Here is a 22645-nt window from a genome sequence, read left to right as displayed (position 1 = left end):
TTTCAGGGAGAAACAAAGTGACTTTCTGAGGGATTTAATGACTTATGTCAAAGGAGCCTGTGAAAACTAGAATCATAGTAAAGCTTTAGGCCTTGAAGTTGACCAAAAGTTTATTTAAAAAAATCAAAGCCACAAACTCTTTATTATGGTATAATTTTAGGTTTACAGAAGAATTGCAAAGATCATACAGAGTTCCCATACACCCTTGACCCAGCTTCCTCCCATGTTAACGTCATACATGACCACTAACATTAAGCGATGGGTTTGTGTGTTCTTACCCACTCGGATACACTCCCAGGGGTGCATACACACACACGCACACACATGCACATGCAATGTGAGGGAGGCAGGCCTGCTGTCTGTCCGTCCTTTGGTAGCCCATCACTCTCACACCCCCCGGGTCCAGAATGGACTCCGGCCATGGCAGAATCGGGCAGGGAGCTGCTTTGAAGCTCAAGTTCCAGAGCCGGAGATAGGGGACAACAGTCAGCTGTCTGGAGAGCTCCGGGTATCATGTGAACTCAGCGCCACTTGAACTTTATTTAGGAGAAGATTGGCCTGCGATACTTAATATAGACATCCCAGCCATCATGTGAGAATTCCATTCTGCTCAAGTACAAATACAAGGGAATTGGGGAGTGTTCACATCTCTTCCTCTTTTTTTTCCAAATTTTTTTTCCCCTCACCCAAGGATATTCTTTCCATTGCTTTCCAGAGAGAGTGGGGGGGAGAGAGAGAGAGAGAGAGACATTGATGTGAGAGAGACACATCGATTATTTGCGCCCCCCCCCCCCCCCGCCCCGATGGGGGCCAGGGATCGAGCCTGCAGCCGAGGTTCTTGCCCTTGGTCGGAACTGAACCCGGGACCCTTCAGTCCGAGGGCTGACACTGTAACCAATGAGCTAAACTGGCTTGGGCCACTTCTGCTTCTCTTCATGCTAAGTCATCTGCCTTCTTTCCCACCTAGTTTCTGATTCAGGAGGCCCACAGTGTATGCTGATTTATTAACTGATGAATTGGGAGCAGCAGGTCCATCCATCCCTGCGTTCTCCTGGATTTTGACTTTATTCAGCAGTACTTTGCTCTGGAAGTGGTCCAGGTTGCCTTGGAAGGGGACATTCGATCCACACGGTGACAGCCGTTGGCACTCGCTCCGGGGCTTAGGAGGGAGCCCACACCCTTCTAGGATGCTGCTGACGCCATCACTCCAGGGCACAGCTGGCTCCCAGGGAGGCTGCCCAGCTGCGGGAGAAAGGGGGTGCAGTAGAGGAAAGTAGGTGTCATGGCCGAGAGCCCGCTCGGGCTTCTGGAGCAGGAAGATCCTACGTGGTCGAGGTTTTGACCTTGGGCAAGGCCTCTCAGCTTCTAATATATCCACCTTCCTGTGGATGGAATGGAATTCTCCAAAAGCAGGGGTAGAAGCAGAAGTTGCTGCCAGTTTTTGATGTGGGATGTTCTTAGGGGACCGTTGGGATGCTGACGGGCTTCCCTGTTAGTGGAGATGCCAACATAGGACTTCAGTGCTAAGGATTCATATCTTTTGGCTAAAGGTAGATTAAAATTTTTTTGAATACATTGTTTTTCTACAAAGGCCAATTTCAGGAAAATAAAGCTTGCACTCACTTGTGAAAACATCCCAGTTATGCTTTTAGCATTTAAAAAGTTACACTCTTGTCTCAGAGACTAATTTTTTAACCTTTTGGAAGCTACAAACCCGGCTTCAATGCAGTAGGTTGTGCGGCTGCACCTCTGAGCAAACTCCGTGTCTGTAGTAACCCTTTGCACGCACTTGTTCTGGTATTTTCCTCCTCACTGACCACATACTCGAGTTGTCTGTGAAATGCTGGCCGTGCCAGTGCCGTCCGTATGCCTTAAAACAAGGTATTTTGTTATTGAGAAAGAACAAAACGGTGCCAGGTCTCTAACAAAGACTGTTCAGTCCTCTGCAAAATATAATTTTTATCAGTGAAGGTTCCGTTTCAAAACAGTGCTGGACAGTCAGTCCCTGCTCTCTGCCCCCCTGTGACCCCCTCCTGGGGAGCTGGCTTGTTGGGGGGGGGGGGGATGGGAGAAACTCCACCTAAGTCACATGGGTGGTGAGTAGTGACATCGGAATCCCAGGCCCAACTTTTCCATTCTCAAATCCAGTGCTCCTAGACCAGGGCTCAGCAGGTGACTCTGTCCCACCACCTGCTGTTGTAAATAAAGTTTTATTGGGGCACAGCCACATCCATTTGTTTACATATTGTCTGTGGCTGCTTTCCCGTTACAGAGCCAGCGGAATCGTTGCCACAGAGAAGACCGTATTGCCCTCCAAGCCCGAGGTGTTTCCTGTCTTGCCCTGTACAGACCCAGAGCGTAGCTGAAGTGTTCAGGTTCTCTGTGTTATCAGCTCTTTCTTGCAGGAAAGGCTTTGTCAGCGAGTTCTTGCTCCTTTGAAGAGGTGTGAACCACGCAGGGCAGGGCAAGCACAGCTCTGCCTCAGTGTCTGAGGGGCCCGAGACTGGCTGCCACACCCTGGGCCGCACATCCTTGCTACAGCCCCATGCAGAGGTGGGATCTCTATTTCCCTTGAATCCGAGCTGGCCTCGTGACTTATTTGTACCAATAGATTTAGCAGAAGTGACACTGTAACTCCCACGGCCTAGTCTAAAGGGCCCTGCCCTTTCTGCCTCTCACTGTGAATGCCCCCCCTTGGGGTCCAGCCTGAGGAGCCCCATGGAAACAAGATGTTCCCACTGGAGAGAGATTCCCGTCTTCCAGCCACCGCCGCCAAGGAGGAAGACCTGTGAGTGAGCCCATCTGACGCGCTCTAGCCCTTGCCGCCCTTCACGGAGACCCGGAGCGAGAACAGCAGGACCACCCGGCTGAGCCTCTGCCACTCCCACAGAATTGGGACAGACAGTAAATTGTTATTTTTGGCAACTGTGTTTCCAAGTGGTTTGTCTTCTCTCTCTCTCTTTTTTTTTTTTTTAATTGAATTTTAGAGAGAGAGGAAGGGAGAGGGATAGAGAGAGAGAAACTCAATGTAAGAGAGAAACCCCATCAATCGCTGCCTCCTGCACACCCCCTACTGGGGATCGAGCCCACAGGCCAGGCATGTGCCCTGACCAGGAATCAAACTGTGACCCCTTGGATCCTAGGTCGACGCTCACCCGCTGAGGCACACCGGCCGGGCCGAGTGGTTGGTTTTGTGACAGTAGGTACCTCCCAGACCAAGGTGAGATGGGGAGATTCCACACACGCCTCCGGGATTGCTCAGTAGTGACACATCCCCAAAATATGAATTCTCTCACCGTCAGTCCCTCGTCAGGCCCAGGACGACTTTGAGGTGTGGAGCAAATGCTTGAACTTGCGGAGTGACCCGCATGTCATTCCTAGGAACTCTTAATAACCTTATCAGCGGGGACCTGGGCGGCCACCACGTGGTTCTGGACTAGAAAGCGCAGAGTACACTGCACGCCACTTGATTATGAATTTTTCATGGGAAAGCGAGCGAACGATAAACATTTTAAGCAGCTTACAGAATGTTTCCTAAAATAGCGAAGTTAAAATATTTGTGCTAACTTCTTGGGAATGAGCAGCTTTTCTGAAAATGATTTATGAATGATTCTGCCTTGGAGTACGAAGGGCTGTGCTTTTTTTGTTTGTTTGTTTCGATAGTTATGGTGGGTAAAGGCTGTTCTGTTGGATGCTGCTTGGTTCCCAGCAGGGGTCAGAGAACATGGAAGTGCTGGCATGGGTTTTATTTTTATTTATTTATTTATTTTTGCTGGCATGGGCTTTAAGACACGTGCCCTTCTGCGGACCCGAGTCCGTGGTGCTTGCTTGTGCTAAGCATTCCTGGCCACCCGGCCGTGAAGCGCTCCCATGGCCAAGCCCAGGGTTCCCTTACTCGCTGAGCATTTCGTGATGAACTTTGCATCCCGGAGAACGTCAGGCACGGTGGGTCATCTGCGTCCTGGACACAGGCCAAGCTGTGTCCAGCATGGGGTCCGAGGCCAGGGCCAGTGCGGTGTACGGTTACATAGGATGACAGTGCGAGCGGTAACCCTGGGGCTGGTGAGGAGGAGGCGCGCACAGGCCCTGCCTCTCCCCCTTTGTCCCTCGAATCTTAAGTTTCACCCACGTTGAGCCTTTTTAGGGTTTTCTTGCCCCTTCTGCCAAAAATTCCCTCCCTGACCTTCCACTGAACACACAAACAATCCCCAAACCTTGTTACAAACGACACCTTGCTATGAACAACAATATATTTACACATCACGCCCCAAATAATTTTAAAATTGGCTCTACCCATACCACTCCCATAAACAAACGTGCTAAATAAAATTCAAGGTTTACTTCTTGCGTTTTTTTGTCTTTAGAATGTATCTCATCGAGTGCGTAGCGTGTACAGAGTATTGTGTGCAAGAGTGACTTCGCGGCCGTCTTTTCCTCTTGCGGGTGTCACGCTACTAATTGGCTCTGTGATTACCTTCGTTCTTTCTGTGTCCAGGCAGTATTAGAGTCCCCGTCTCCACTGATGCAATTTGATTTTTAGATTATGTAAAACAGTAACACGAGCCAAAGTCCAAAGTGTAGAAAAGGTGCACCCAGAGACGGCTCTTTACTCTCTCAATTCTCTCGCCCTTTTTCCACCTGCCCGCAGGGTAGTAATTTCCAGTTGTTAGTTCATCCCACGTTTATTTTTATAAGAACAAACAGCTACTTGTATGTGAATATTTTATTCCCCCTTCTTTCTTGTACAAAAAGTAGTAATCTTATACCTATCTTTTTTCACTTAGTTGTTTATTATGGAGACTGTTCCAGAATCAGTTTACGGAGAACTCCCATATATATATGTATACACACACACACACACACACATTATTGCTGTGTAGTATTCCATTGTTTCGTTGAACAAATTCATTTTTATAAACATTTTGGTTGCTTCTAATAATTTACGAGTCATGTCATGTTGAGTAACTTTGCGTGATCTTTTCAGTGTTTTCCATATTTCTTGTTCAGTTTATTTTATTTTGCTCATATATGGAATTTTGTCTTCTAACTGGTTATTGGTTGTGGTTTTGAAAACCACTGATTGTTGTATTAATATATCCTCCTACTTTACTGATTTCCTTTATTGGTCGAATTGGTTTTGATATTTCTTGTGGTTTTTCCAGACATATGGTCATATCAGCAAAGAGACCATTTGACTTCCTTTCCAGTCTATGCCGCTGACTACTTCCGTTTGTCTAATTGTATCAGCTAATACCCCTAACACGTTATTACACAGTAGTGGAGACAGTGAGTGTCTAACCTGGTTCCTAACCTCATTGAGAATGCTGCCAGTGCTTCCTGCGGAGTAAGATGTCAGGCTTTAGGACTGTGTGGTGTGTGTGTTTATGTTAAGGCAGCATCCATCCATCAATTCCTATTTCATGGAGTGTTTTTATTAGAAATAGGTTGTTGGATTTTATTGACTTTTTTTTGCAATAATTATAATTTTTCTCCTTAGATTTAGTAATATGTTGGGTCCTATTAATGGATTTTTAAAATGTTGAATCATGTTTACATTTCTGGAATAGGTCCCATGATGTGGGTTTTTTTGTTTTGTTTTTTAATGTCGTAGTTGAGCTGTTTTGCTCATGTTATATTAAGATTTTTTTATTGATACGCATGACTGAGATTAGTCTCTACATTTTTGGTGTGCTATATTATATAGTTTAGGCAACAGTGTTAAATTTGCCTCATAGAAAAAGAAATGGATTTTTTTTTCCATTTCCTATGCTCTGGAACAATTTAAGTGTAATTGGGATTATCAGATCTTTGAATGTCTAATAGAATTCCTCTGCGAAATTCTGATATAAATTGAATAGTAGAATGTGATGGAGAAAATTCTCATGTGAAAGTTTAAGGAGTTTTAAAAAAACTTTCATGATGGGTTATATGTTCACAATTATAAGTATGAACAATAAGCTAACCAGAAATTTATCTAAAACCAATACCATTTCCAGAGATTCTTTTTAACTGGAATTTTTCAAAATGACATTGATATAAAAAAGGGGGGGATGCTGCCGAGATTGGAATCATTCTGTATTAGTTGAAGCCAAGCTATTTTAGAGCTTTGCCTTTTTTTTCTATATAACATGCTAATAGAGGCCAGGCAGATAACATAAAGGGATGAGACCAGCTGGGTATCAGGTACTAGGGAGCAGTGGGGACTGTGGCAAGTTGGAGGGCAGCTGCCTCCATGCGCCTGACCAAGTGTTACTTCTCAGCAACATCTCGGAATGTTGCCAGATCTCCAAACCTATCAAGGGAGGCCGAGAGCGCCACATTTTTCTACATGAAAACTTTTGACTTTCAAGACTTGGCAGTTAATTCAAAAATTAAAAACACGCTGTAGGCTAAACATAACAGAGTTTGAAAAATGTGACCCCATCTGCTCTCCTGAGGCCATGCAGGTGGCGCAATTTAGAAGCCGGGAGCAAGCCATCCTAGTGGGGTCTGCCGTTAAACTCTCTGTTGCTAGGAGGAAGCCCTGAGGTGTGTTAGAGCCACCAAGGCCATGGGCAGAGCTGCGCTTGCCCCCTGGAAAGTCAAGGGTCAGAGAAAGACAGAGCCCAGCTTGGGAAGGCCGCAGGTGGGTACTGATCCCCTGAGCAAGGTCGGCACAGAAGTGGTGCCCCGGGGTGACTCAGTCCTCTCTGCCCTCCACCCACCCAGCTCCTACCTGGTGTGTTTCCTCCTTTCGTGTCCGGTCTTGTCATTGTCTGTACGTGTTGTGCTCATCCGGGGGAGATCTTGCCATCCAGGCAACTATGTGACCGAGGGCCCAGCTGTCAATATTTATTTGGTGTGTTCAGGGCTGTTTTGACCAGTTCCCTGGTAACGGCCCTGTTAACTTCAGTGAGAAAGACTAATTGAGTGTCTTTTTCGGGGTGGGGGTGGGGGGTGATGTGCTTCCTGCAGTCTCTCAGCACCTCTGGTCTCTGACCTCACTGCCTCCTAAGATATTCTCATTCAGAGACTTTTGGCTTCTACCCTCAATACCACGCATTCCTAATTATTTGTGCTACTTCTTAAGTAATCCTGAGGTCTGCTTTGGATTATTTACTTAAAGTGCATGATAAAAACAGCTATGGTTTCCCATTCCCCCCCCCCCCCCGGACGCCTGTGTCAGTGCTTTGTGGAGAGAGCCTTTTTTTTTTTTTGCCATCAAGCTGGTTTAAATCCAGAATCTGACTTTAATGTGGACCTAATAAAACCGACTTTCCTCTTGGGGGATTACTTAAAATGAATAAAATCAGGAGCAGGAGACTTCTATTCGCCTGAAATGTGACTTGTTAGCCGAAGGAACTTTTATGCGGTACAGTTTGTCAATGCAGGGGCTTGATGGACTGGTTACAGGTAAGCACATTTTATTCAAAGAACAGTCTATGTAGCTAGGCTGCTCTGTCCGAGCCCAGAGATGGTTCTTCTCACTTGATACTGCAGGGAAGTCAGAATACAGTGACCACTCCGGTTACCATAGCTGTGGACTCTGTTTTCAACAACACGCAGGCCCTGATTTCCCTGTGGTTTAGTGCACACCGAGAAGCTGATATGGAAACAGAAATGAAGCCTTCCTCAGAAATACAGTCAAATTCAAGCACAAATGTCCCGCCTTCCTCTGTTGCTTAGATGAGATTCATTTTTTTCTTTCTTTTTTTCTTTTAATCCTCACCTGAGGATATTTTTTCCATTGCTTTTCAGAGAGTGGAAGGGGGAGGGAGAGAGAGAAAGAGAAACATTGAGATGAGAGAGACACATCAATTGGTTGCCTTCCACATGCGCCCCGACTGGGGCCAGGGATGGAGCCTGCAACTCAGGTGTGTGCCCTTGGCTGGAATCGAACCCAGGACCCTCCAGTCTGCAGGCCGACGCTCTAACCACTGAACCACACCGGCCAGGGACTTTTTATAGATGAGAAAACTGAGGCTCACAGAGGTTAACTAACTTGCCCGACATCACGTAGTGGCGACTAATGGTGACTGTGTCTTTCTGTCCCCGGAGGGGGTGAGCTTGTAGTGGAGGTGCTTTCTTTAGGAAACGCGTTTGTGCCTGCGTTGAGGAAATGTGCTCATAGCCAGGCGGTTGAAAGTGTGGGCGGGTAGGATGGTGCAGTGGCGAAGGGGCTGGATTGTCGTGTTGAAGGACAGCCAGGGACCTCCTAAGGAGGGGTGACAGCGGTAGTTCTGTGGGTGGGGATAGGCTATGGGTGCGGGATGCCTGTGAAGAGGAAATTCTACTGGAAATATGTTTTTATTATATTGGCCTGTGTCTCATTTTTATTAAAACAGAGACTCCATATTCTGTCCATACCCTGTTTTGCGATCTGCCCTTCGCCCACTCCGTCTATTCCGAGCAGCACGCCTTGGCCACCAGGTGTTTCTCTGCGGCGCCGTTAGAGGTGGAGCTGTGGTGAGAAGCGTACACACCTGCCATACGGATGGACCTGGCTTGATTGAATTGAAATCCACATTATTAGGTGTTTTCATGTCCCAGTTTCTCTCTGTTGTGCTATGCTGAGAAGAGGAAGGTTGAATGTCTGTACACAGTTGCACTCTTTTCTTAGGAAATAATTGTAGAAGTGGAGTTGCTTTTGTTGCATGCCCCTGGGCACAGGTGAGCTCACTACCTGCACCCTTGTCTGAAGCACAGGTGGAATGATAGATAACAAGTTGGTATCACAGTCGTGTTTTAATTTTCATTTCTTTCATTACTGGTGGGTGTTTTTCTGAAAACTTTTATTACTGAATTTTCTTGAGTAAAAGTTCATACATAAGCATTTTTAATTATGGGTTTTAATGTGTTTTGATGGTCTTCATGATTTCTTGGCATACATTTGTTGTGAAATCAGTGTTACCTTATAATCTTAAAAAATAATTCTTTCATGTAGATTTGCTCTTTTTAGGTCCCAATGTTTTCTTCTGAAATTTTTCAAATCCACATACGCAGTCAGAGAAAGTTCAACGAACTAAGTTGATGTATACCGTACACATTTATTGGTGTGTGTGCCCTGTGCTGTAGTATTAAACAGGCTTGGCTTCCACACACGCCCCACCCGAGGGAGGATCTTGGACGGTGGGCGAGTTCCTTCCAGCCCCCTTTCCCGTCGGCCACTCTCGGAGGTGATGATGCAGCTGGCAGGGTGCTGTGAGATCTGGCCGGGCACAGGGTCCCTGTCCTTGCTGGAGTCATGGTTTTTAAAAGGCTGACTCTTCCTGGGGAGTGAATGTAGTAAAAGCCAGGCTCTCCCAAGGAGTCACAGCCAGAGAGCTGCTCTCTCCCCTCTTTCTCTCTCCCATCCCCACGCCCGCTCCCTGGCCTCTCACTCTGGTGATTATATTACCTTTATCCTAGAGAGTGACAGCGCAGCATCTGCTGATCTGGGCAGGATGAGGTTCATTCCTAATTCAGGCCTGTGCACCGGGAGGGCGGGCCAGGCCTCATGCCTGCCCCCTGGATCTCAGCTGCCTTTTCTCCCCATTTCTCGCTCCCTGGAGACCCCACGGCCCTTCCAAGTGATGACACATGTAGTGTGGGCCCCAGGGCTTCCTAATTTAGCATCTGGCTTTTCTTGGGGGGTGGGGGAAGCTTTCCTCCTCAAAGCCGCAGCTCTCCAGCTGGGCATCTCAGAGATTTCCAACAAGCCACCCCCCGGGGACTTGGCGTGAGGTTACTGCTCCTGCCAACGTCTCCAGCTCTGGCCAGCCTCCAGATTTCCTCCCGGTGTCCTGGGAATGTGAAGAGAGACCACTGCAGTGTCTGATTGGGGTTTGGAGTGGGGCAGGGAGCATGCACTCAGGATGCTGTGCTGAGGACAACTCAGTCCTCCCTGCCACCCCTCCGGCCTGCCTGCCACCCGCAGGCTGGCCTCCCCCTCCCCAGCTGGCAGAGTGAAGTGTCCAGAGGCTTTGCCCTGAGTCAGTTTGGGAGCACAGAGCGAGCCCCCCGGCCTGGCATGCTGGGAGCCCTGTGCACAGTAACGTCCTCCAGTTCCCATTTCTAGTCGGGCCTGGGAACGCTGGCTCCCGGGACCCACAGCCAAGCTTAAAGGACTTGCCCAGCTTTGGGGTCTCTCAGGTGACACATGTCTGTGCTGGGCCCGGGCCAGCTGGTCTCACTGGGCTTGCTTTTTGCTGGAAGGCACAGAAAGGTTCCACTGGGGACGGAAGAGGAGAGGCTGGCCGTAGGGAGGTGCAGCTCAGCCTCCAGCCCGGGCTCTTTGGCAGGAGAGGGAGCTATTTATGGCGGGTTTGGACCTGCGGGGCCAGCGAGAGCGAGGGGGACGGTTACGTAAGGCTGGTGGAGCCGCGGCCCCTCAGTCTCACTCCCTCCTGCCGCTGGAGGCAGGGCCGGGCTGGCAGAGGTGGCGAGCCCGCTGCAGCAGGAGTCTTTTTGGAAAGGTGGGGGGGGGATTTGGTCCCGTGACAGCAGCATTCATTCATGAGCCCCGATGGATGGGATGGACTTGGCATTCACTGGGAGCCTGTGGGGGGGGGGGGGGTTGCTCTGTCCTTGGCAAGGTTTAGAAAAGAGAGGGTTGAGTTATGGGACTCACTGGGTCCGAGTCATTTTTCTCTAGTTGCCTTGAGTTATGGCCACTTTCTTGGAGTGATTCTTGATTTTTAAAAAAACAAAAAAACTATTTTGGGGGATTCACTTTCTTCAGAGCCAGAGAGTGATGTAGCCTTAGAAATGGCATTTATTTTGTGTGCATGTGTACAGCCAGTTGCATGTGTGTGCACGTGTGTGCATGTGGGTGTAGGTGCATGTGTGTGTGCATATGTATGTGCATGTGGGAGGGTGGGTGGGCGTGGGAAAGTGATAGCAAGGGAGGAAAGACACGCATGACAGGCACACATGTGCAGTCCCCTTTCTGCACCGAAGTCCAGTGGAAACCATGACAGCGTCTGCCTGGTCTCCAGCTGTCCTGGCCTCTCCATTTCGAGGGGCCCTCTGGGCTCTCATAGGAGTCCACAGAGGCCCCGACAGCCGTCCTTGAGACCATGTGGCATCTCCTCGCCTGTGCCTTCGGTCACTCCAGTGTGGCTCTGACTTTCTGGCCGTAGTGGTGGATGTTGGCTCCTTCACATTTTCTTTCTTGTTCTATGTGTCTTCTCCCAAGCTGCTCCTTCCCTGTGCAGCAGGAGTTAAAATTGTTTGAGTAAATAAGAGATGCCTCCCAGTCCTGCTTCTGTCGTTAATGAGATAAAATTTTGCGCCAGTCACCTAACCTTTGCTCTAGCGTAGACTTGCTTTTCCAGGACACAGCGCACCAGGCCTGTGAAAGCTGCAGGGAGCCTTCTGCTGCAGGGCCGAGGCTGCTCCCCAGCCCACCTGGCACCTCCCTGCAGACCTGCAGCTCATCCCCTCCGCATCTGCCAGCTCTTCGCCCCTGCCATGCTATTTCCCACCACTTAGCCACTTGCCCAGTTATTTAGGGAGCTGGCCTGGGCTGCTGAGACTGCCGGGAAGGTCAGATGAGGTAGGAGAGCGATAAGACGGAGAAGGGGAGGAGCCGACCTGCAGGGTTGCCCATCAGGTGGCCCTGGATGGTCCCGAGGTCAGACCTCATCCTTAGGTTGGCTGGGCTGTGCGTGGTTCTTCTGTGGACTGGACTGGTCACAGTGGGGTCTTTGCATTGAGTTCCTTTGCCCCTGTTACGGCAGGATGGTTATTTTGAGATCCAGTGGAGAGATGTAGGAGAATGGTCACTGGCCAAGGATCCCATGGAATGTCTGATTCTCCACTAGACTGTGAGTATCTTTATTTATACTCACCCAAGGATATGTTTTTATTGATTTGAGAGAGAGAGAGACATTGATGTGAGAAAGAAACATCTTTTTAAAAAATATGTTTTTATTGATTTTTAGAGAGAGAGGAACATTGATGTGAGAGAAACATCGATTATTTGCCTCCAGTATGAGCCCTGACTGGGGATTGAACCTGCAACCTAGGCCTATGCCCTGACCAGGAATCAAACCCTCAAAACTTTTGGTGTACAGGACGACACCCCAACTAACTGAGCCACCTGGCCAGGGCTGGACTGTGAGTATCTTTCAGTAGAGTGTTACAACTGTAAGGGAAAGAGCAGCGTCTTCAGAGCCATTCAAATCTGGATTCAAATCCTAGGCATGTTATTTAATCTCCCTGAGCCTTTTTCCTCTCCTGTAGAAAGCAGATAGTGATATTATTTATAGGTGGTGAGCCTCAAACGGGGTCACGCATGTACATTACTGAGCCCAGTGCCAGGCCTGTAGCTCATCTTACAGTTACAGGAGAGCTGGGATGTCTGCACTTTAACTGAGGCACATGTGGGTCTCACCACTGTCCAAGCAGGCAGCAGTTTCCTTAGAGAAGTAGCCGTAGGATGGCAAGAAAAAGAACCCGGCCAGAGAGCAGGAGACGTCGGCGCTGGTCTTACTCTAGTCAAGGTCGTTGGTGAGAGAGTCCGCCTCAAGCAAGGGTCGAGGTCCTGGAGTGGTCACCATGATTCCAAGTGGCTCCTTCCCCTTGGGACCCATCCATAACCTGCAGGTCGCCTGGCCTCATGGGGCTATTCCTAAGATACAGATATGTTGAAAATATTCTTCCATCCTATGTTCAGGTGCTAAATGCTTATGACCCATAGGGCGTGTCTTGAGACTTCTGATTCAGGTCATCTGCTTTCACCGTGTCTGCTTCTGCCAGCAGCTTGACAACCAGGTAGCAGTTCCCACACTTTTATAGGGGAGAGACCTCTTGGAACCTGACCAAGGGCTGCAATCAGTAGGTGGTGGCTGAGCTGGGACTCAACCCAGGCCTGCCTGGTCCCCAGCATTGGATCTCAGTCATCTTCCTCTGGGGCTGAAAGGGTCTGGGTGTCCGTGGGCTGCCCTGGTCCACCCTCTCCCTGGGCTTGGGGCAATACCAGGGGCTCCTGAGGCATGCTGTGTCTTCAGAATTAAAGGCCACTGTGGGAGGCAAACTTCTGAAGTCATTTCTTCAAGATTCCTGTCCCCGGGTTAATCAGTCAAGCACTAATCTAGGGACTGCTCCAAGGGACTTTGCAGATGGAATTAAGATTATTGATTATGTGACTTGAAGATAGAGGGATTATCCTGGATTATCTGAGTGTAATCATAGGAGCCCTTTAAGAGCAGAAAAGGGAAGGCAGAACAGGAGGCTAGAGAGCTGTGGCAGAAGCAGAAGGCAGGTTCCAAGCATGAGAAGGATTCAACGCACCATTGCTCCGAGATGTGGGGTTCACAGGCAGGGACTGGAGAGAGGCCCCTAGGAGCTCATGGAGAGTGTGAGAAGGAACATGGGCAGCCTCTGGGAACAAAGACCAGGCCTGGCAAGGAAACCGGGATATCAGTCCTGCAACCACAAGAAACTGATTTTTGCCAACAACTTGAATAAGCTTGAATACAGGTTTTCTTCCCCAAAGCTCCAGGGAGGGGCACAGTTCTGCTCACCTACAGAGCTGTGTGTTGACAAATGGATGTTATTTAAAGCCACTAAATTTGTGGCAGTTTGTCACAGTAGCAATGGAGGACAGATAGAATCTGGGTGAACCATTTGTCCTGTTTTGGAAACTTTCGCTGTACTCAGACCTATTTGTTCAGAATTGCTGAACCGTGACAGTAAGCCACAGTCCGTAGATTTCTTGGATGCCTCTGCCCAGAAAAAGGAACCTTTGAAAGCTCAGGCACCTGGCTGGCCACAGAGGGGTTACTCTGGCTTCTTCTACTCACCTGTTGGGCCTCCAACCTGGAGCTGGGCTCTGGTTTTCTCCTGACCACCTCTGGACTGCTCCTGGAGGAAGCTCTTTTTTTAGCCCGTGGGAAACAGGTGATCTGTGTCCACAAAGGACAGACAGCTCTGTCTATGCAGGATCACTTGACTCTCCTGCCAGGAGTCACCTGCATGTGGCCGGGACTTGGGGGAAGGGCTGAGGAGATGCAGAAGGCCTCCCACAACTCCTCCTGCACCCACTTTGGGGGACCCTGGCGTGGCTTAGCTACAAGGCGGCTGGTCCCTTGATGCTGGCTCTGGCTCGCTCTTGTCCAGATGAGGCGTTTGCGGCCCAGAGGAGTGACACTAGCTCCCCAGTCACACGGCTCTTTGGGTGTGAGTTCAGTTTCCGAGCCACAAAAATCCCACACTGGAGGGGGAGCTCTTAGGAACTTTCACGTGTGTATTTGGTCAGCAAAGCCGAGTTCAACAATGAACTGGAATCGGCTTGACAGCCTGTCCAGTCCTCTGACCACCTGGGGGCTGGGATCGTTGGCCGAGGGCTGAGGAGAGTGAGGCAGGGGACCCAGGCCAAGGGGACCCAGGCGCCAGGCAGGCGGAGTCTCTGAGCTGAATGCAGAGCTGCCTCCGTGTAGACTTTCTCCCGCTTCTTTCCCTGGCACCTCTTTCTGCGGAGAAGTTGACCAGGTTGCAGAATTTCTCCCTCCTCTGCCGAGAAACATCCTTCCTCCCTGCAGGCTCCCCAGCGGAATTCAGTGCGTGAAACAGAGGCGCTTTCATTGCTTGGGGGCCGCCACCCTCACTCTGAGCCTTGCTTGTGTCCTTTGCCTGAAAGGAGCCCTTGGCTTAGTGTGCCAGCGTTGGCTGGAGCCAGAGAGCGCCGGGGCTGCGGCTGCTCTGTCCCTGGACCCGCGTGGAGCCTCAGAAATGCCGGCTTGTGTGAGAGTGAAGGGAGGCAGGACGTGTGGCAGGAGGCCAGGTGCCCAGAATACTTTTTGCACTGGGGTCTCATCGCTTGGCTTAATCCAAGTGATTCCCCCTTTTGCTGGCTGTGTGACCTTTGGGAACTTACTAAACCTCTCTGAGTGTTCTTTTCCTCAACTGTAAAATGGGGCTGGTTACAGTCCCCAGTGGAGAACAGGGGTGGTGGCAGCAGGTGGCATCAGTTAGAACCTGCAAAGCACTGGACACAGCTTCCTAGCTTTGGGGGACCCTCAACGTCTTTGCGCCAAACCCCTTGTTTCAGTCATTATTGCGTGTTCTGCAAATATTCACTTAGTACCTAGCAGCTGTCAGGACCAGCCCGTGCTCTCAAGGAGCTCACAGCTTGTGAGAGACCTGAGTCCTGGACAGGTGCAGATGAGGGCATCCTGGTGGTGGCACATGGAGAGGCTCTTCCCAAAGGGAACCCTGTGAAATAAACAGCTCGTGACTGGGTGTCACGCGGAGAAGGAAATGCCGGGAGGAGAGGGGCCATGGCTGAATTAAAGGTTAACCCCTAGGGCAGGAGCGCTCTCCTGAGTGTGTGGGCACATCCCTGGCACGCAGTTTGCTATAACTGGAGCTCAGTAGAGTCTTGGATAGCCTCTGTTATGCACCATCCCTTTACAGCAATTGTATTTTGGTCGTCAGAGTTTAAACGGAGCTGTGCATGGTCCTAGGGTTAGGCTGGTATTGCTGGAGTGGCCCCTAGAGAGAGCTTGACCTGCTGGGCCCCAGGGTTTTAACCTTGGATCCCCGGAACTTGTGAATGGGCTGATTCTCCTGAAATTGCTTGTGGTTTTTTCCTTTGGAAAAGGTCTGTAGTTGTCAGTTTTTGGCTTGAAGGAAGCAGTTTTCAGAATTTGCAACCTGAACCTATGTCATCTCGGGGCCCGTATTTTCTAAGGATTTTTGTTTTTTCGGACTCTGAGTAACTGTGCTCCTCTCTCTGACTGTCCCACAGACCCCCTGTGAGGAAGCCCTGCTGGGGAGCCGGACCTCCCGGGGGCCGTCCGCCCGACTGCGCCAGACTCCGGCAGCGGGACCCCCGATGGCAGTGGGCACCTCCCCGTGAAACCTGCCAAGCTGGACGCCACAGCTCTGCACGACGACGCTTTGGCCCACGCTGTGCCCTCTCCGGAGGCGTGCCACCATGCGGTCCTAGCCTGCAGCCCAGGCAGCCCTGAGGAGCACTATGTGAGCGAGGCTGTGGAAGATGCTCCCAGCTACAGAGGGTATCGGGATGCCTGCACCATCACAGGTACGGGACCTTTCCCTGCCAGGGAGGGAGGAGGGGGAAGGATACGGCCACCGGGTGGGCCTGGGGTAGGGTCGTAGGGGGTGGGGGGGGACCACCAGAGTCTGAGCTTTGGGATCGTGAGGCTGCCCATCAAGAACCGGCCTGTCCGAGATGGAGACGGCACCTCGTAGAATTGCCCTGAAGGTTAAAGACAGGAACATTGATGAGGCGTGTGCACAGCTGTAGTGACACTCGGTGCGTGTGGCACGGGCCCCTCTCAGGCTCCGTCTCCTCAGACACACGATGGGTGTCGTGGGAATGAGACACAGTGGCCTGCAGGATGCAGAAACGGGAACTGCACACGGCGCCCTTTGTACACTGTCAAGATCTGCAAGACTTACAGGTGCCTGTGTCAGTCACACCCTGCAGTGTCCCAGGAGCAGGATTATCACCTCCCCGCCCTGGCAACGTCTGCTGATTGTCACATCGTGCTGGAGCGATTGCTCCTTTCTGTCCCCCACGGTCTTCACTGGGGCAGGTGCTCGGTGGCAGCACCAGAGGCTCTGGGTGGCAAAGGTGTAGGTTGGCGACGGAGTGGCAGCCAGGAGCGTAATTACAGCCAAGCCCAGTTGTATCTGTGTTGCGGCTTGCTTTGTTTCTCAGTTTTGTCCGCAGTGTTTGATCTTGTCCTCGTGTTTGAAATAATGCCCAATGACAGCTTAAAATGTGCATGTTTGCTTCATTCGGACCGTGGCCTGCGAGGGTGTAAGTGACAGGGCTCCCCTGCCCCTCTCACCTGGCTTCTCGGTGCCCGCTCCACTCTGGGCACATTGGCCGCCCCTCTAGTCCTTGGACACACAGGACCATCCCTCCTCGGGGCCCTTGTTCTTGCAGCTGCCCGACACCTGGGTCGCCTCCACCCCCGATGTCCTCATGGCTCCCTCTTCACTTTCTCCATATGGCACTTGGTTGGGAATGAGACCCCCCTGCAGAAAGAGTGATCCCCCTACCTTTCCCTGTCTCCCTTTCCCGCTTTATCTTTCTCCCCAGACTTAGCCATGAGCTACCCTTGCAGAATATAAATAGAATATAAACTAACCTCAGGGCAAGGACGTGTGTGCCCCTGAATCCCAGCAACTGCATTAGCGCCTGCTTGTGGCCAGTGCTCAGTAGACATTTGTTGAGTAAATAAATTGTCACTTAATTATTACTGTATCCCTGTGAATGGAGGTCTGTTACCCCTTTTTTACAGGTAAAGAGACTAAATCAGGAAATGTTCAGCATCCTGCCCAAGATCCCTGAGCTCTGAGGGGGTGGGACATGCATCCAGGTCACGACCCTGGGCCACAGGTTCTCTGTCACCCAGGAGTACGGTGTAGTTGGGGAGCCAGATGAGCGAGTGGAAACTGGACGTGCACTGTGGCTGGCACAGCAATGGGCACAGGTGCACGGGAGAGCACCAGGCAGGGTGCCTGGCCAAGCCTCGGAGGGGGTAAAGTTAGAGGAAGACCTGGTGGACTTCATGGAGGAGGAGGCGGAGTCCCAGCTGTGTCTTCGTTTGTCCAAACAGGTGAACTAATCCCTGGGATTCTTCTGGCGTCTGTGCCAGTGAAATCCAGGAAACATCCAGCCTGTTAGGCGGTTTTACTTTCTCTGAACTTGACAACCGAGGGCAAAGAAATGGCAGAACATAGGGCTGAAACCTCAGACTGTGCAGGGCGTGGTCACCAAAGGCACCTCGCTGGGATACCTGCAGCCAGCTCCGGAGGACGGCTGAGAGGTGGAGCTCAGCGCTGTCACCTTTGGCTGCGGCTGGGTAAACAAGAGAGTAAACACAGGCAGTGTTACCTGTTTAAGGTGCTGGGCAGCCAGACCATGCAGATCACGCTCAGGTTCAAGTCTCAGTAGATGCTCATTGAGAGGAAGACACACAGTGGAAAACATTCTCGGAGCCACTGGAGCGTCCCCGGGGATACAGGAGTGGACTCCCGGGGCTTTGCCAAAGGCAGTCTGGTCTCGGATAAATACGCTCCGCCCCCTGTTCCCAGGGAGCGCCGAGCCGAACAGGAGACTGTTTGTTCCTCTGCAGTTTTTAGGCAAAGCCGAAAGCCCATCACCCCCTACCCCCAACCTGGGGATATCACATTTTCAGGTGCGTCATCTTCTGTTTGGGGCGGTTTTACAAGATGAGCCGATAGGGTGCCCGGCCTGCCTTGGTTGCGTAACCCATTGTGCGGCCAGGGCAGCTCCCATCCTAGGCTTTGCCCCAACAGGCAGACGGGAAAAGTGCTGAGGGAGGCGTGGGAGTGGCGGGGCCGAGGTGCTGCGGCCCGGCTCTGGTGGAGAAGAGCCCCTTCCCTCTCCGAGTTGCCTTGGAGTTTATTGCTGCACATGGCATTGGTGTTTCAGATCAGGCGGCCCGTAGGGGCCCAGCCCCTGCCAGGACAGTGCCAGGGCGAGCCCACGCGGACAGGCGCGGGTGGTAAGTGGATGCTCGCCTGTTTGGCCGCTGTTGGCTTTCTCTGTGGTGCGTGTGGCTGGAAAGGAGAACGGACCCCGGGGCGCGTCGTTTCTCTCTTGCTCTGTTCTGCTGGCCAGGTCTTCCTGGGGCGTGTGGCAGGGAAATTGCAATGTTGAACCATTGACCGGCGAAGCAGAGGGACCTTAGTGGCTGCTCACCCCTCGTCCCCTCATCCAGGCTGAGGGGGAGAGGGACGCAGGGCCACGGGACGTAGGGCTGAATTGGGACCAGGCCTGCCCGACTCCCACCACGTTCCCGTGACAGCTCTGTGCAGCATCTGAATGGCGTCTCCGGCCCTCCGACCTCTCCAGCTCTGTGGTTTTCCTAAATTCTGTGCTTTCGTCCTGGTTTCTGAGAGCCTCGGTTGGCTGGTGTCGGGGGCAGCAAGGAAGTTTTCAAAAGGTGACCAGCGGTAGACAGCGTCTCCTCTCTCCTTCCGTCTTTTCCGCCCTCATTTTTTATTTCTTTTTTACTAAATGCGCTTGGCCTGGTACTTCTGACCCACACCCCAGTGATGGGGAGCTTGCTAAGCAGCTCTGCTCTGGCTTGTCTCCTGGCTGTGGGGCAGACTTTCCTCTGAGCTGGTTGGAGTCTGACTGTTGCTGACCCACCTGGTTTCTGTGTTGTCTCAATGCTGTCGCCCCAGGCTGTCTGGGCCACACACCGGTGAACCCCTGGGAGCTGGGGCTCCTCTTGTCCTGGGCCAGTTTTAGGTGTCAGGACGTAGGAGACTTTGCATGAGAGGAGATTAAAGAGATGCTGTGAATGTCTGTGTTTGTGTGTGTGTGTAGTTTCAGGTTTATTCAGTAATTCTGCTCAGCCGGCATCTATTCTTGGCCAGCTTTTTGCTGGGATCCGTCCATTGAGGAGAACTGGCCTGGCCCCCAGAGCCCTGGGGGTGGGCGCAGGTGTGACCCAGATGAGAGTGGCTCCAGGCGCCTCCAGGAGCAGTCCTGTCTGGGTGCCCTCTTCTTCTCAGGGCCACCACTTGGGATTGTTCCTTGTCTCTCACTAATTTAAGCCACCAAATTCGAGGATTTATTGTCCACAAACATGCTCAAATAAAATACTATGGACTTCAAGAGTTAAATTAAGGTCTTTCTTATTAATTCTTGTCTAGAATAAAATTCTTAATGTGTTTTCCATTGAAAAATTATAATCTAAAAGCTACTTGCTTGTCTAAATGAAACAGGAAAGAATGGGCAGCTGTAATATCCCCTTTTTCACAGAGTGAGGAGATGTGAATTAGAATCTAGGACAAAAAACTCCTTTCTCAATTTGTAACTTAGCAATGTTACAAATGTAACTTGGAAATACCTTTTGCTCCTTTTGACTTTCTCTCAGTGGAATCTCCCCTAGTTGACAGTTGATTTGTTTTTGCAGTTTTAATGCAGGAGTGGCGGGGGTCTAACTGATCTTTAGCAAAAGCACAAAACGCTCAGGTCTTTTAAATGTGCTCTAAATGATTTTGGGCCACCAGCTTCTTTCTTCCCCTCAGTTCCTCTTCATTAGGTGAGTGAGTAGAGCATTTATCACAGGGGCTTTTTGACATACATCATAACATTTAGTTAAAATGTATTGGTGAGACCCTTGACATGTGGTTGGGGGGCTACATTTCCAGGTGTTTGATACATTATTACCGTCCTCCTCATTGGTTTTTGTTCTGAATTTGAAATAAGCCTCGAATGTATCTAATGCATTGGTGTTAGTCTTTGCTCACTTGAAACCATTTTAGGAAGCTGGCAAATAATAAATTATAATAAAAAAATTAAAGAGTAGTCTTATTAAAGACTTAAGCAGGGATGCTTTGCAGGACTTCAGAACACTGATCCCAGCCATGAATAGCACTCCTAATGGTGTTCCTTTAAATGCTAAGTTTCATAATGGATTTACATTCATTTGACTTGCAAGTATGGGCCTGTCACCTGCAGGCTCATGCTTTGTCAAGGTGCTCTCTTTTCAATGTGACCAGATCAGGGTTCAGTTGCTGAGCAAGGGGCCAGGCATGGGCCTCTGCCTTTATTTAGCACCCTGTTCTTCCTACACAGCCGAGCTCTGCCAGGGCTTTCCAGGGATTTACTGAGGAGGGTGCAGAGGTGCCACTATCGGGATCAGGCCTCGTAGGTGGGTTTGGATATGCCCCTGGCCACACAGTTCACTGGTGACTCGGACTCATGGCCCCGTGAGGAACTTTGAGTCAGAACCTTGTCTCGGTCCTCTGAACCCTGCTCTCATGTGAACATTGGCAGATGAGCCAATCAAGCCGAAATTATCATGAACTGAAACTTTATAGCTGTAATTAGACCTGGAATGAATTAGATTTCGTAAATCCTACATTAGTCAGGGCTGTCCAGAGAAACAGAACCAAGACACACACATACACATCTATTATAAGGGATTGGTGCACATGATTATGGACGCTGACAAGTCCCAAGATCTGTAGTCAGCAAGGTGGAGACTCAGGAGAGCCAATGGTGTAGGTCAAGGCCAAGGACCAGCAGGCTTGCAACCTAGGAAGAGCCAATGTTTCAGTTTGAATCCAAAGGCAGGAGAAAACTGATGTCAGTTTGAAGGCAGAGTCAGGCAGGAGGAATCTTCTCTTACTCGTGGGAACATCAGCCTCTTTATTCCATCGAGACCTTCAACTGATTGGATGAGGCCCACCCGCATTAGGGAGGGCAACCTGCTTTACTCAGTTTATCAATATGAATGTTAATCATTCAGAAACACCCAGAATAATGTCTGACAGATGGCTGGGCACTCTGTGGCCCAGTCAAGTTGACACATAAAATTAGCTATCGCGAGTGCTAACGGAGGCTGACACTTACCCAGCAGCTGCTCTGTGCCTGGCTGGCTTCCAGACCTGCTGTGGGGACTCATTTTGTCCCCAGAACAACCCTACAGCCCTGCCGGGTGGGTACCATTGTCACCTGCACCTTTAAGGAGGCATGGAGAGAAGCTGTCCTCTTGTGTAAAATGGATCCTTGGGGTCAGGACCCAGCAGTATTGTGTCCTGACCTTATTGAAGTTAACCTCCTTCATTCTGGATTTTTATTTTTAATGGTTTCATTTAACGAGGGTCTTAAATTATAAAAAAATAACACATGCAAGTGGTAAAACTTGAAATTGTACCAAAGCGTAGTCAATGCAGAGTAACTCCACCATTTATAGTGTAACAGTTTTAAAAAATCACTCCAGGAGGTTTTGTTTGTTTGCTTGTTTTTAATTTTTATTTATTGATTTGAGAGAGAGAGAGGAAGGAGAGACAGAGAGATTTGTTGTTTCACTTACTTGGGCATTCCTTGGTTGATTCTGTATGTGCCCTGACCTGTATTTGAACCCTCAACCTTGGTGCACCAAGATGATACCCAGCCAGGCCACATTCCAGGAAGTTTTAATGCATGTAATTCTCTTTCTAACAGCATGAGTGGGACCATATCATCTACCCTGATCTGCCTTAGAAAAGATTGCACAGTGTTACCTACGGATGTTTTATTACAGTGTATGTAATCTTGCCTCATCCCGTAAAATGGCTACATCGTCTCCCATTGTGTGGCTGTATCGCTATGATCAATCATTTATTTAAACCAGAAGACGTAATGCTTCTTTTTATATGAAACATTTTGTTATTTCTCCTTTATTAATCTGAAATTAATAGATACCTAGTCCCCCTAAACACATAATTTTACAAGAGCCAATGTAACACCTCACCGTAACATAAAGGAGACACTTAAGTAAAAAGATGGAACCTGGGGTTCAGTTGTAACTACGCGGGTGTGAAGGTGGATGTGGCTGGAGGAGCAGCCCCTGCTGGCAGAATTGCTGTGAAGGTGCAGCCGCAAAGGCAACTCATTGTACTCGGCCGCTCAAGATCCAAGAAAGTGCCCCTGCCTCTGGCAGTCCCTGCTTGAAGGATGCTTTTAGTTGTTTCTAGTTTCTGCTTTTTAATAGAAGAAGGGAGACAGAGAGAGAGAGAGAGAGAGAGAGAGAAACATTGATTGGTTGCCTTCCATATGCTCCCTGTCTGGGGATCAAACCCACAGCCCAGGCATGTGCCCTGACCCAGAACTGGCACCTTTCGGTGCTCGGGATGATGCTGTGTCAGCTGAGCCACTCTGGCCAGGCGGAACATTCTG

General features: G+C 50.1%; 1 protein-coding gene across 1 annotated transcript in view; it reads left to right on the top strand.

Annotated features, from left to right (window-relative positions):
* Positions 1 to 15724: 15724 nt before the first annotated feature.
* The window catches only part of TRAK1 (trafficking kinesin protein 1), an 85693-nt gene continuing 78772 nt past the window's right edge, over positions 15725 to 22645 (top strand). The window contains exon 1 of the mRNA XM_087824818.1: positions 15725 to 16009. The gene's annotated coding sequence lies outside the window, so the exon portion shown is untranslated. The remainder of the gene's footprint in view (positions 16010 to 22645) is intronic.

Source organism: Miniopterus natalensis, chromosome 15 (assembly GCF_054644295.1).
Source record: "Miniopterus natalensis isolate mMinNat1 chromosome 15, mMinNat1.hap1, whole genome shotgun sequence".
Lineage (NCBI taxonomy): Eukaryota > Metazoa > Chordata > Mammalia > Chiroptera > Miniopteridae > Miniopterus > Miniopterus natalensis.
This window is presented reverse-complemented; position numbering and strand designations above follow the sequence as displayed.